At 37.5% G+C, this 15,653-nt stretch overlaps 1 non-coding gene across 1 annotated transcript; it reads right to left on the minus strand.

Moving 5' to 3' along the window:
* Nucleotides 1–14,808: 14,808 nt before the first annotated feature.
* LOC130958858 (small nucleolar RNA R71) lies at nucleotides 14,809–14,912 on the minus strand. The gene has a single exon (XR_009077960.1). It is a non-coding gene; the product is annotated as a small nucleolar RNA R71 (small nucleolar RNA).
* Between the last annotated feature and the right edge of the window lie 741 nt (nucleotides 14,913–15,653).

Genomic DNA, 15,653 nt, shown 5'->3' on the forward strand with positions numbered 1-15,653 from the left:
GCTCTCAAACATAAATCACACTTTGTCACAACTCCGCACAACTAACCAGCAAGTGTACTGGGTCGTCCAAGTAATACCTTACGTGAGTAAGGGTCGATCCCACAGAGATTGTTGGTATGAAGCAAGCTATGGTCATCTTGTAAATCCCAGTTAGGCGGATTTAACTATATTAAGAGATTATTGGATTTTCGCAAAATAATAATAAATTAAACAGAAAATAAAGATAGAGTTACTCATGTAATTCAATGGTGGGAATTTCAGATAAGTGTATGGAGGTGCTGTGTTCCTTCTGAATCTCTGCTTTCCTACTGCTTTTATCCAATCTTTGTCACTCCTTTCTATGGCAAGCTGTATGTAGGGCATCACCATTGTCAATGGCTACATCCCATCCTCTCAGTGAAAATGGTCCAAATGCTCTGTCACAGAACGGCTAATCATCTGTCGGTTTTCGATCATGTTGGAATAGGATCCCTTGATTCTTTTGCGTTTGTCATCACGCCCAGCAATCGCGAGTTTGAAGCTCATCACAGTCATTCAATCTCAAAATCCTACTCGGAATACCACAGACAAGGTTAGACTTTCCGGATTCCCATGAATGCCGCCATCAATTCTAGCTTATACCACAAAGATTCTGATTAAGGAATCCAAGAGATATGCGCCCGGTCTAAGGTAGAACGGAAGTGGTTGTCAATCACGCGTTCATAAGTGAGAATGATGATGAGTATCACGGATCATCACATTCATCATGTTGAAGTGCAACGAATATCTTAGAATAGGAATAAGTCGAATTGAATAGAAAATAGTAGTAATTGCATTGAAACATGAGGTACAGTAGAGCTCCACACCCTTAATCTATGGTGTGTAGAAACTCCACCGTTGAAAATACATAAGTGATAGAGGTTCAGGAATGGCCAAATAGCCAGCCCCCAAACGTGGTCAAAAGACTGAATAATACAATCAAGATATCTAATACAAAGGTAAAAAGTTCTATTTATACTAGACTAGCTACTAGGGTTTACAGAAGTAGGTAATTGATGCATAAATCCACTTCCGGGGCCCACTTGGTGTGTGCTTGGGCTGAGCTTGATCTATCCACGAGCTGAGGCTTCTCTTGGAGTTGAATGCCAAGTTGTAACGTGTTTTGGGCGTTCAACTCTGGTTCGTGACGTGTTTCTGGCGTTTGACTCCAGAATGCAGCATGGAATTGGCGTTGAGCGTCAGTTTACGTCGTCTAATCACGAATAAAGTATGGATTATTATATATTGCTGGAAAGCTCTGGATGTCTACTTTCGAAAGCCATTGAGAGCGTGCCATTTGTCAAGAAATCCATTTTGAGTGCAGGGAGGTCAGATTTCAACAGCATCAGCAGTCCTTTGTCAGCCTCTTTATCAGAGTTTTGCTCAGGTCCCTCAATTTCAGCCAAAAAATACCTAAAATCATAGAAAAACACACAAACTCATAGTAAAGTCCGGAAATGTGAATTTAACATAAAAACTAATGAAAACATCCCTAAAAGTAACTAGATCATACTAAAAACTACCTAAAAATAATGCCAAAAAGTGTATAAATTATCCGCTCATCAGAAGTATAGAACAAACACCAAACATCAAACTCATCAACAAGAAAGTGAAATTGCAAAAGAGAAGCAAAATTGAACTATAACTTGAATGAGAAGAAAGAGTAATGACAATATAACTATAAAGAGTAATAACAAGAGAATACGTACAATGAAATTAGCAAAATCCAATGATCAAAAATGGAAATGGCACTTGGAATGTAAAACCCTAATGAAACCCTAATGGAGAAGATGAGAAAAACTCGGAGAAAACTAAAACAAAAAAAACCTTCTATTCTACTCCTAAAACTATACTAATGCTATGCTATGTTATTTCCTTTATTTCCCCTCCAATATTAGCTAAAAGACTTTAGAAATGGGCCTCCAAAGCCCCCAATTCGCGAGTCACGTGCCTTTCTAATGAAGTCATGCGCAGACACCTGTGTGGACGCACAGGCATGTGCCTCCGCACACTCTGCAAAAATTCCCTCCTGTGCGTACGCACGAGTGCCTGTACGCACGCACACTAGGCGATTCTTGGCGTATGTGCGACATGCTCGAATTGATCTACGCACTCTGCTTGGGCTCCTGTGCGGACGCACAAGAGGCTGTGCGCACGCACGCGTCTCTGAGCTCACCTTCTTTGATTCATCAAGTTTCCTCCACTTTGCAAGCTCTTCTTCTATTTTCTCCAACCCATTCCTACCTTATACACCTGAAATCACTCACAAACACATCAAGGCATCGAATGGAAGGCAAATGGAATAAAAATATATCAAAATAAGCACAAAAGAGCATATTTTCATAATCAAGCACAATTTGGGTGGAAAGTTCAAAAGCATGCTATTCAAGGGAATAAGTGTGAGTTTATGTGATGAAATCCATTCAATTCTAAAAAAAAATCATCATCAAATATGGATTCATTAATTCTCCCATACTTAAACACTAGCATGTCCTCATGCTAAACATACTCAAAGGAGATAAATAAAAAGGGGAAAATGTCTAATGCTATATACTATTTAAATGAATGGAGCTACCCTAAGGCTAAAAACCAAAATGTGCTATGATAAACCCCATTTTTAGGGTTTATCTGTGCTTAATCTAGTGGATTTTATCCATTATTCTCACACTTATTCATACAATTCGCATGTTTTACGTTTTCCTTCCTGATTTTGTACTATGATTGAAAACATGCTTCTTTGGCCTTATATTTGCTAATATTAATCCTCTCTTATTACCATTCGATACCGTGATATGTGCGTTAAGTGATTTCAGGGTTTACAGGGCATGAATGGCATAGAAGATGGAAAGGAAGCATGCAAAAGTGGAAGGAATACAAGATATTGGAGGAATTCCTAAAGCTGTCCAGCCTGACCTCTTTATACTAAACCGACCATAACTTGAGCTACAAAGGTCTAAATGAAGTGGTTCTAGTTGTGTTGGAAAGCTAACATCCGAGACTTCACAACGATATATAATTTTCCATAGCTGCCCCAAAGATAGGCGACGCGCACGCATGGGTCACACGCACGCGTGACCTGGGAAAAATTCAATCCACGCGTACGCGTGGACGACGCGTACGCGTGACTTTGCCGCGTGCTGGACATATCAGAAATCATTGGGGGCGATTTTTGGGATATTTTTGACCTAGTTTTTGGCCCAGAAAATACAGATTAGAGGCTATAAAGTGGGGGAATGCATCCATTCATGAAGACAACTTTCATATTCACAATTTTTAGGTCTTAGATGTAGTTTCTAGAGAGAGAGGCTCTCTCCTCTCTCTTAGGATTTAGGATTAGGATTCCTCTTAAAGGTTAGGTTTACTTCTTCTTCATTCCAGGTTCGATGTTCTTTTACTTTAATTTCTCTTCTGCTTTTATTTATTCTATTATTTTAGTTTGTTAATATTGGTTTATGAACTCCATGTTAGGATTGATTTTCTTATTTAATACATATTGAGGTATTTCAGATTTAAGATTGCTTTCTTCAAATTCATGTTATTGATGCTTCCAATTTAATTTAGATTTTTCCCCCTTTGCTTTGGTTGAGTAATTGGTGACACTTGAGTTATCAAACTCAGCTGTTGATTGAAAATTGGAATTTGCTGATTGATTTGGATCCCTCTAAAGCTAGTCTTTCCATAGGAGTTGACTAGGACTTGAGGAATCAAATTGATTAGTCCCCTTGACTTTCCTTTATTTAGTAAGGGTTAACTAAGTGGGAGCAATAAACAATTCTCATCACACCTGATAAGGATAACTAGGATGGGATTTTCAGTTCTTATACCTTGCAAGGGTGTTCATGATAATTAATTTACTTTATTGTTAATTTATTTCCTTGTTCCCTATTTCAAAAACCCAAAAATATACCTTTTTCCATAACCAACAATAAATCATACTTCCCTGCAATTCCTTGAGAGATGACCCGAGGTTTCAATACTTCGGTTATAAATTTTATTGGGTTAGCTTTAGTGACAAACAAGTTTTTTGTACGAAAGAATTTTTGTTGGTTTAGAAGCTATACTTTCAACGAGAGCTTCTTTGTAAAATTCTAGACCACGCAAGAATCCGTTCGTCAAAATGGCGCCGTTGCCGGGAAATTGCAAACGTGTGCCTTATTATTGGTGATTGTAAATATTTGCTTTTTGCTTATTTATTTGTTTTTATTTTTAATTTTTATTAGCTACTGTGAATTCTTACCCCTCTAGCTTTAAGTTTGGTTCCAATGTTGTTGCAAGGAATGGAAGCTATAATAGGAACATGCATCAAGGTCAAAACAATCAAAGATGGAAGGAGCCACGAGGATCTGATCAACCCTTTCGGCAACAACACTTTCCAAAGTACCATGGACAACGACCATTCTACGATGCACACCAAGACAATAGTTATGGTGGACCCTTTCGTGACAACCAACCTCCACCAAATTACTATGGTCAAGAGCCATTCTAGGGTGCGTACCAAGATGATAGATATGGTGGACTCCCTTATAGCTATCAACAAGCCCCACCATATGCTTATAAACCACCTCCTCAACATAACTGTGAACCACCATACTCACAAGCCCCTTTCCACCATTCACCTCTATATGAGCCTAACCCTTATCCACCTTATGAACCATACTTAGAACCACCCCCATTCCAACACAATTACTCTCATGAGCCGCCACCTCAATATTCACCATCTCCATGCCCTTACCAAGAAGAACAACCTTCCTACCATGCACCCTTTCTCCAAAATAATGAACCCTCCTATCCACCCCAACCTCCACTGGATGACAACACCCTTGGTGCTATTCACCAACGGAAAACAGAGCTTCATACCACACATGCCTCTATCACTGGTCTCACCTCTAAACTCCAAAATCTTATATCTCGCATGGACCACCCCTCTACCTCCAATATTCAACCCTCAGGCTCTAGTGCACTTCCTATTCAACCACATAATGATCTGTCCATCCCATCACCACCCTCCATGGAAGAGCACCCACATCCATCAATCCAAGAGCAACCTGATCCCACTGATACTATTGACTTGGAACAAGAGAGAAGGGATTGTCTTAGGGAAGCGATGGATTGGTTCACGCAGCCTTATTTCCCGAGGAGCAAGAGGAGGCCCAAATTGTGGAGGTAGGAGAGACCCTTGAAGATTAAGGAGTAGTTGAAGGGAGTTGTCATAGAAAGGAAATCATCAAGGAGGAGTACGATTTTATGCTAAAACAACTGGAGGAAGCCGTAATTATTGAAGAGGAAGAAGTGGTTGAAGACTTAGGAGATGCTGAACCTCCATGTGAAAGTCAATTTATAGAGCCTCCTTCAAGGACGTTCGAAATTGATGTTGAGGAGGGTGTACAACCTCCAAGGCGTACCATGGCTGAAGACCTTGAGGAGGTCGATTAAGAGATGGATTCAATCATTGATGAATCCTTCTCTACAATTGAATCTTCTTCCATTGAACTTGACATAGAGATTAAAGAAGAAGCAGCACCACCTCTCATACCCTTGGTGAACAATGAAGACGAGATTGAATTGGAAGAAAGTTACCAAGAGGAAGAGGTTGATATTGAAGAAGCTTGCAAAGAGGTGAAAGTTGTCAAGGAAGAACTCAAGGGAATGGAGCTGGAAATCACCTTACCAAAGTTGTTGGAGACCTCTCCTACAAAGCCATCACCATCCATTCCTTCATTCAAGTGGGTAAATCTTTCATCTCTAAGCTTAACTAGCCTACTTGAATATGCTTTGCTTGAGATGGATGGGCAACTTAGAGCTCTTTGTGGCTTTAAGAGTAAGAGGGAAATGGTTACTGATTGGCAACACAATCCTAGGTTCGTTGTGGTTAGGAGCTCAAAATCTAAATGCAAGGGTTAGTGTAGAGCTCGAATGAATGGGTCTAGAAAGCTGTTTGGATGCCTTAGTGAGAATTCAAATTGCTTGCCACCCGGTTGGAACAATGATGATCAACAAGAAGACGGGTGCAAAAGCAAGGTTTGGGACCTCGGAATTCAGTCTAGCAATCAACATTCTTGGGGCCTTGTCACTTGCTTTAACTTGCTTGAAGGCTCTTTGCGCCTAGTTTGGGATCCCGGAGGCCATTGGAATTACAAACATTGGTGGAGATTCCTGGATGAGTTCAAGCACAAGCCTCCATGGCAAGGAGCTCACCAAACGTCCAACTTAAAGACTTAAACCAAAAGTGATAGGTGGGAGACAACCCACCATGGTATAATCATTCCTTTTTGTTCTTAGTCTTATTTCATTTTATTTTTTTTAGTGTTCATTCATAAATTCTGCATATTCATCTGCATTCTACATATATAAAAAAAGGGGGATCGACGCGCAAGCGTCTATGACGCGCACGCGTCGTTTGTATATGCGCAACCAAAGAGAGAGTTGCGCGAGAGACGCGCAAGAAGGGTGCATGGCACACAAGCCACCCCACGCGTACGCGTACCCCACGCGTACGCGTCCCCTGCAAAAAGTTCAACCCACGCGTAAGTGTCAGCGACGTGTACGCGTGGGCATGAAAATCGGCGTAAAAACGTGTTGAACAGAGAGTTGTGATGTTCTGGGGCTGGTACTGTGCTAGAGGCACAACATCACCCACGCGTACGCGTCCCTGACGCGTGCGCGTCCTTTCACTTCCAGACCACCCACGTGTACGCGTCACATGGTTAAAGCAGTTTTCATGTGCACGCGTGACCTGCGCGTGCGCGTCGCGTCCCTTTCTCATCCCCTTCTCCTTTCTTCTCTCATTTCTTCTTCTTTCTTCCTTCTTTCTTACTTTCTTCTTCTTCATTCCTTTAACCTCTCATCCTTATTCTCTTTTATTCTATTTTACTTAACTTTTTTGCATACTTTCATTCATTGCATTTTAATTTTGTGCATGTTTTTATTTTTTTCATTGGTGTTAAATTTTCTTATTCAACCATTGCACCTTTTCTTGAATTATTCTAGTGCTTCATGACTTGTTTTATTCTGATTGGGTATTATTATTCATAAGTCAATGCTAATTTTTATGATCCTGGTATTCCTTTTGCATTGACATGAACTTATACTATCTTGCATTACCCACACTCTCTTCCCCCTTGTTGCGATTTTTGCACTACTAATATGCCATTTGCTTCTACTGTCTTCTCTCTTGCATGTTGTAGCTACCATGTAATTGAGACCCACATTATTTGGCATTAACCCACCCATACTTTATTTGTTTTCTTATCTTTATTTTTGGGTTACTTCTCTTCCTTTTCGTCTTCTTTCAGGTTGGCTACCAAAGAAGGGAAAGGGAAAGCTTCTCAATGGGGCAATCGACAAGTCCATCTGCACAATCTTTGGAGAAAAGCATCAGTTGGAGCCACCCGTCCACTTGCACATCTTAGCATGCACCGAGGATGGTACAATCTTTAAGTGTGGGGAGGTCGATACCGACTTCTGTGGGTTAGTTAATTTCTTCTCAACACCAATGTTTTATTTTCCTTGTTAGTTGTTGCATTTGCATTAATTTGATTGCATGTTGCTTGATTTTGAGCATATTTTACCATTGCTTGGTTAAAGTAATAAATTTATTTTCAAGACTCTATTTTATAATATTTCACTAATTTAAATTGATAATTTTTTTGTTAAACTTGTTTGAAGAAATTTTATTTTGGAACATGGTTTAGAGCTCGAACACACAAAACCAGTGATATTTTGAGCCTATTTGATTGGTTGCATTTTATCAACCAATATTTTATTTTGGTGTGTGTTGTTCTCTCTAAAATTGTGATCTTTTTCTTGCTTATTTCTATATTTCCATTGTTTAATGTATGCGTGCACTTACATGATTGAGGCCTTGTTTCACTAAGCTCACATACCCATATGGCCTTACCCTTTCATTATCCCTTGCAAACCAATTTGAGCCTATTTTACCCATTTGTTCTTTACTTTAGCACATCATTAACTCCAAGTAAAAAACAATAATGTCCTTAATTTGAATCCTTGGTTAGCTTAGACTAGTGAGAGTGCTTATGATTTAAGTGTGGGGAAATTGGGTTTGGAAATATTTGGTTTGAGAATTGAGTATGTTAGAATTTTCTAAAAATGTGAAAAAATGTTGAGAATATGTTCATGCATTCAATACCTTAATCATATGCCTTGAGAAAAGATAAAGAAAGAAAAATTATGGAAAAAAAGAAAAAAAATAATAAATAAATAAATAAATAAATAGAAAAAGAGCAAACAATAAAAAAGGGGACAAAATGCCCCAAAGTAAATGGTGAAAGCAATGCATATGAGTTGTACTCAAATTCGGATGCATGAATATGTGGAAAACATGGTTAATGGATAGTTAGGTTTTGTATTGTGATTACATGGATTGTCTTAAGTTTGGTGGAAAAAGTTTAAGTTAATTATGGATTCAGATTTTAGTCCACGTGGCCAAATACAATCCTACCTTGACCCTAACTCCATTACAACCCTTAAAACACCTCTTGATATGTGTATCTGTGCATTAATTCTTTGTTGATTGGTAGAAGAAAAGCAAGCCTTAGAAAGCAAGATTAGTAGAGAATTCAGAGATCGAACCTTAAACACTGAGCGATTAGAGTGCATACACTTCTAGTGAGGGTTCGATGCTCGATTCCTTGTTCCCGGCTTTCATGAGCTATTTTCTTCTACAAGTCCACTTGTACTTTATTCTGTTATTTGAATTAGTGAAATCCAGTTCATATTTGTTCTTGAAGGATTTGTTTACTTTTAACCAAGTAGGTAGAAACATTTTGCATGTAGTTACATTCACATAGATAGCTTGCATTTCATACTCTCTACCATTCCTCTTTACTCTTTTAGTTCTCTTGAGTCAAGTGTGGGGAGGTTGATAAACCCCATTTTTAGGGTTTATCCTGTGCTTAATCTAGTGGATTTTATCCATTATTCTCATATTTATTCATACAATTTGCATGTTTTATGTTTTCCTTCTTGATTTTGTACTATGATTGAAAACATGCTTCTTTGGCCTTATATTTGCTAATATTAATCCTCTCTTATTACCATTCGATGCCGTGATATGTGCGTTAAGTGATTTTAGGGTTTACAGAGCAGGAATGGCTTAGAGGATGGAAAGGAAGCATGCAAAAGTGGAAGGAATACAAGATATTGGAGGAATTGCTAAAGTTGTCCAGCCTGACCTCTTGGTACTAAATCAACCATAACTTGAGCTACAAAGATTAAAATGAGGCAGTTCTAGTTGTGTTGAAAAGCTAACATCTAGGGCTTTGCAACGATATATAATTTACCATAGCTGCCCCAAAGATAGGTGACGCGCACACGTGACCTGGGAAAAATTCAATCCACGCGTACGCGTGGACGACGCGTACGCGTGACTTTTTCGCATGCTGGACGTATTAGAAATCGCTGGGGGTGATTTCTGGCTATTTTGACCCAGTTTTCAGCCCAGAAAACACAGATTAGAGGCTCTATAGTGGTGGAATGCATCCATTCATGAAGACAACTTTCATATTCACAGTTTTTAGGTTTTAGATGTAGTTTCTAGAGAGAGAGGCTCTCTCCTCTCTCTTAGGATTTAGGATTAGGATTCCTCTTAAAGGTTAGGTTTACTTCTTCTTCATTTCAGGTTCAATGTTCCTTTACTTTAATTTCTCTTCTACTTTTATTTATTCTATCACTTTAGTTTGTTAATATTAGTTTATGAACTCCATGTTAGGATTGATTTTCTTATTTAATACATATTGAGGTATTTCAGATTTAAGATTGCTTTCTTCAAATTCATGTTATTGATGCTTCCAATTTAATTTAGATTTCCCCCCTTTGCTTTGGTTGAGTAATTGGTGACACTTGAGTTATCAAACTCAGCTGTTGATTAAAAATTGGAATTTGCTGATTGATTTGGATCCCTCTAAAGCTAGTCTTTTCATAGGAGTTGACTAGGACTTGAGGAATCAAATTGATTAGTCCACTTGACTTTCCTTTATTTAGTAAGGGTTAACTAAGTGGGAGCAATAAACAATTCTTATCACACCTGATAAGGATAACTAGGATGGGATTTCCAGTTCTTATAACCTTGCAAGGGTGTTCATGATAATTAATTTACTTTATTATTAATTTATTTCCTTGTTCCCTATTTCAAAAACCCAAAAATATACCTTTTTTCCATAACCAACAATAAATCATACTTCCCTGCAATTCCTTGAGAGACGACCCAAGGTTTCAATACTTCGGTTATAAATTTTATTGGGTTTACTTTAGTGACAAACAAGTTTTTTGTACGAAAGGATTTTTGTTGGTTTAGAAGCTATACTTTCAACGAGAGCTTATTTGTAAAATTCTAGACCATGTAAGAATCCGTTCGTCATGCTACGACGACAGTTGGTAGAAACAAACCATGAAATTCCAATCCATCACAAGAAAGCTTGAGGGCCAATGCAAAGAGGTCATGCATTAAGATCAATGTCCAAAGAATTGAATCGAAGTTTTCAAAATTATTCAATCAAACAACTTGCAATAAGATAAAATATAAGGCGCAAGAACATAGAATTGAGCGATCGAACCCCTCACCCGATGTGTATCCACTCAATTCGCTCAGTGTTTAGGGTTTAACCACTCAATTCTCCTTTTAACATGCTTTTCAAAGATTTGCATGTCGTCTAACAATCGACTAGTATTTAGTGCATGAATAACAAATATCATGAGGTCTTTAGAGGGATGTAATGGGGCTAGGGTTCAGGTAGGATGAAATATGGGTAAGTGGACTTGAAGAATTAGCTCTTTAAGTAGATTGGGTGTCCACATATTCCTATATCACCTATATACACATAACACTATAACACTATAACCTATCTACCCATTTCCTTTTCTTTTCCCATCTCACCTCACTCATGCATTTCCTATATCACTCATTGCATCCTTTATTTTACTATTTATTTCATACTTTTTTATGTACTGATGAACGGATAATTTATACGCTATTTCGCATTGTTTTTACATAGTTTTTAATATGTTTTAGTCACTTTTTAGTACATTTTTATTAGTTTTTATGCAAAAATCACATTTCTGGATTTTGCTAGGAGTTTGTGTGTTTTTCTATGATTTCAGGTATTTTCTGGCTGAAATTGAGGGACCTGAGCAAAAATCTGATTTAGAGGCTGAGAAAGGACTGAAGATGCTGTTGGATTCTGACCTCCCTTCACTCGAAGTAGATTTTCTAGAGCTACAGAAGCCCAATTGGTGCGCTCTCAATTGCGTTGGAAAGTATACATATTGGGCTTTCCATCAATGTATAATAGTCCATACTTTGCCTGATATTTGATGGCCCAAATTGGCGTCAAAACGCCCACTAAAGACCCTTTTCTGGCGTAAAACGCCAGAACTGGCACCAAAACTGGAGTTAAACGCCCAAACTGGCACCGAAATTGGCGTTTAAACTCCAAGAAGAGCCTATGCACGTGAAAGCTTCAATGCTCAGCCCAAACACACACCAAGTGGGTCCCAGAAGTGGATTTCTGCACTATCTACACTTAGTTACTCATTTTCTATAAACCTAGTTTACTAGTTTAGTATAAATAGCACTTTTTACTATTGTATTCATATATTTAGATCATTTTTGAGACTATCTTTGGATCACTTTTGATCTCTTTATCACGTTTTGGGGGCTGGCCATTCGGCCATGCCTGGACCTTCATCACTTATGTATTTTCAACGGTGGAGTTTCTACACCTCATAGATTAAGGTGTATAGCTCTGCTGTTCCTCAAGAATTAATGCAAAGCACTATTGTTTTTCTATTCAATTCATGCTTATTATTGTTCTAAGATATTCACTCGTACTTCAACCTGATTGATGTGATAATCCGTGACACTCATCATCATCCTCCCTTATGAACGCGTGCCTGACAACCACCTCCGTTCTATCTGCAAGAGCTTGAGAGTGTATCTCTTGGCCTCCTGGTTCACGACGCATGGTTGCCTCTCCTAACAATAGAGCCTTCCATTCCGTGAGATCAGAGTCTTCGTGGTATAAGCTAGAATCAATTGGCATCATTCTTGAGATCCGGAAAGTCTAAACCTTGTCTGTGGTATTCCGAGTAGGATCTGGGATGGGATGACTGTGATGAGCTTCAAACTCGTGACTGTTGGACGCAGTGACAGTGTGCAAAAGGATCAATGGATCTTATTCCAACAAGATCGAGAATCGACAGCTGATTAGCCATGCGGGAAATCGTAGTGGACATGTTTTCACTGAGAGGACGGATGGTAGCCATTGACAACGGTGATCCACCAACATATAGCTTGCCATGGAAGGGAGTACGCAAGATTGGATGAGGACAATAGGAAAGCAGAGGCTCAGAGGGAACAAAGCATCTCCATATGCTTATCTAAAATTCCCACCAATGAATTACATAAGTATCTCTATCCTATTTTATGTTTTATTTCTTTTTTTAATCATCAAAACCTCATAACTATCTGAATCCGCCTGACTGAGATTTACAAGATGACCATAGCTTGCTTCAAGTCGACAATCTCTGTGGGATCGACCCTTACCCACGTAAGGTATTACTTGGACGACCCAATGCACTTGCTGGTCAGTTGCGCGAAGTTGTGAGAGAAGTGTGAACTCATAATTTTGTGTACCAAGTTTTTGGCGCCATTGCCAGGGATTGTTTGAGTTTCAACAACTGACGGTTCATCTTGTTGCTCAGATTAGGTAATTTTCTTCTTGTTTCATCCTTTATTTTATTTTCAAAAAGTTTTCAAAAATCTTTCCAAAAAAATTTTCTCTTCTTTTTCGCTTTTCCAAAAAAATTTTCGAAAAAATTTCAAACAAAAATTAATAAAATCATAAAAACAAAAATAATTTTGTGTTGCTTGTTTGAGTCTAGAGTCAAATTTTAAGTTTGGTGTCAATTGCATATTTTTAATTTTCGTAAAAAATTTTTTTTGAAAACTCATGCATGGTGTTCTTCATGATCTTCAAGTTGTTCTTGATGATTGTCTTTGTTTGATCTTGTGATTTTCTTGTTTTGTGTCTTTTCTTGTTTTTCATATGCATTTTCAATTTGTTAGTGTCTAAACATTAAAAATTTCTAAGTTTGGTGTCTTTCATGTGTTTCTTTTCTTAAAAAAATTTTCAAAAATAAGTTCTTGATGTTCATCATGATCTTCAAAGTGTTCTTGGTGTTCATATGACATTCAAAGTGTTCTTGTATGCATTTTTTGTTTTGATCCTAAATTTTCATGTTTTGAGTCATTTTGTGTTTTTCTCTCTCCTCATTAAAATTTCAAAAATAAAAAAATATCTTTCCGTTATTTCTCTCATAAATTTTGAAATTTTGGATTGACTCAGTCAAAAATTTTTTTAAAAAATTTAGTTGTTTCTTATAAGTCAAGTCAAATTTTCAATTTAAAAATCCTATCTTTTCAAAACTTTTTCAAAAATCAAATCTTTTTCATTTTTATTTCATGTTTTTTGAAAATTTTAAATTTGATTTTCAAAATCTTTTTCTTAATTTCAAACTCATATTTTCGATTACTTTACTAACAATTAATGTTTTGATTCAAAAATTTCGAGTTTGTTACTTTCTTGTAAGAAAGGTTCAATCTTTAAATTCTAGAATCATATCTTTTAGTTTCTTGTTAGTCAAGTAATCAACTTTAATTTCAAAAATCAAATCTTTTTCAAAATAAATTTTCAATCACATCTTTTTAAAATTCAATTTCAAAATATTTTCTAACTTCTTATCTTTTCAAAATTGATTTTCAAATCTTTTTCAATTAACTACTTGACTTTTTGTTTGATTTTAAAAAAATTTACTATTTCTTATCTTTTTCAAAACCACCTAACTACTTTTTTTCTCTCTCCAATTTTCGAAAACCACTAACAACTTTTTCAAAAATCTTTTTAATTAACTAATTGTTTTAAACTCTAATTTTGTTTTATTCCTTTCTTAATTTTCGAATACTAACTAATATTTAAAATAAAAACAAAAACATTTTTCCCTTTCTTTTATTTAATATTCGAATTCCCTCTCTCTCATCTCTTTCTATTTATTTATTTATTTACTAACACTGCTCTCCTTCTTAAAATTCGAACCCTCTCTCCCTCTCTGTGTTCGAATTCTCTTTATTTTCTCTCTACCTCATTCTTCTCTTCTTCTCTTCTTCTACTCACATAAAGGAATCTCTATACTATAACATAGAGGATTCCTCTTCTTTTCTATTCTTTTCTTTTTCACATGAGCAGGAACAAGGATAAGGATATTCTTGTTGAAGCCAATCCTGAACCTGAAAAGACTCTGAAGAGGAAGCTAAGAGAAGCTAAAGCACAACTCTCTGGAGAGGACCTGACATAAATTTTCTAAAAAGGAGAAGACATGGCAGCCAAAAATAATAACAACAATGCAAGGAGGATGCTTGGTGACTATGCTGCACCAACTTCCAACTTCTATGGAAGAAGCATCTCAATTCCTGCCATTGGAGCAAACAACTTTAAGCTTAAGCCTCAATTAGTTTCTCTAATGCAGCAGAACTACAAGTTTCATGGACTTCCATCAGAAGATCCTCATCAGTTCTTATTTGAATTCTTGCAGATCTGTGATACTGTTAAGACCAATGGGGTTGATCCCAAGGTCTACAGACTTATGCTTTTCCCCTTTGCTGTGAGAGACAGAGCTAGGACATGGTTGGACTCACAACCTAGAAAAAGCCTGAACTCTTGGGACAAGTTGGTCAATGCTTTCTTGACCAAATTCTTTCCACCTCAAAAGATAAGTAAGCTCAGAGTGGATGACCAAACCTTCAGACAGAAGGAAGGTGAATCCCTCTATGAAGCTTGGGAAAGATACAAGCAATTAACCAAAAGGTGTCCTTCTGACATGTTTCCAAAATGGAGCATCATATGTGTATTCTATGATGGTCTGTCTGAGTTACCCAAGATGTCATTGGACCACTCTGTTGGTGGATTCCTTTATCTGAAAACACCTACAGAAGCCCAGGAACTCATTGAGATGGTTGTAAATAACCAGTTCATGTACACTTCTGAAAGGAATCCTGTGAATAATGGGGTGACTCAGAAGAAAGGAGTTCTTGAGATTGATACTCTGAATGCCATATTGGCTTAGAACAAAATATTGACTCAGCAAGTCAATATGATTTCTCAGAATCTGACTGGATTACAAGCTGCATCCGGCAGTGTTAAAGAAGCCTCCTCTGAAGGAGAAGCTTATGACCCTGAGAATCCTGCAATGGAAGAGTTGAATTACATGGGAGAATCCTATGGAAACACCTATAATCCTTCATGGAAGAATCATCCAAATTTCTCATGGAAGGATCAACAGAAGCCTCAACAAGGCTTCAATAACAATAATGGTTGGAGAAATAGATTTGGCGATAGACAGAGAATTCTGAGCAGAGCCTCTCTGGCTTAGCAAACATAGTCTCTGATCTATCTAAGGCCACTCTTAGTTTCATGAATGAAACGAGGTACTCCATCAGAAATTTGGAGGGACAAGTGGGTCAGCTGAGTAAAAGAGTTACTAAAACTCCTACTAGCACTCTCCCAAGCAATACAGAAGAGAACCCAAAAAGAGAGTGCAAGCCCATCTACACATCCAACATG

This window comes from Arachis stenosperma, chromosome 10 (genome assembly GCF_014773155.1).
Source record: "Arachis stenosperma cultivar V10309 chromosome 10, arast.V10309.gnm1.PFL2, whole genome shotgun sequence".
NCBI lineage: Eukaryota > Viridiplantae > Streptophyta > Magnoliopsida > Fabales > Fabaceae > Arachis > Arachis stenosperma.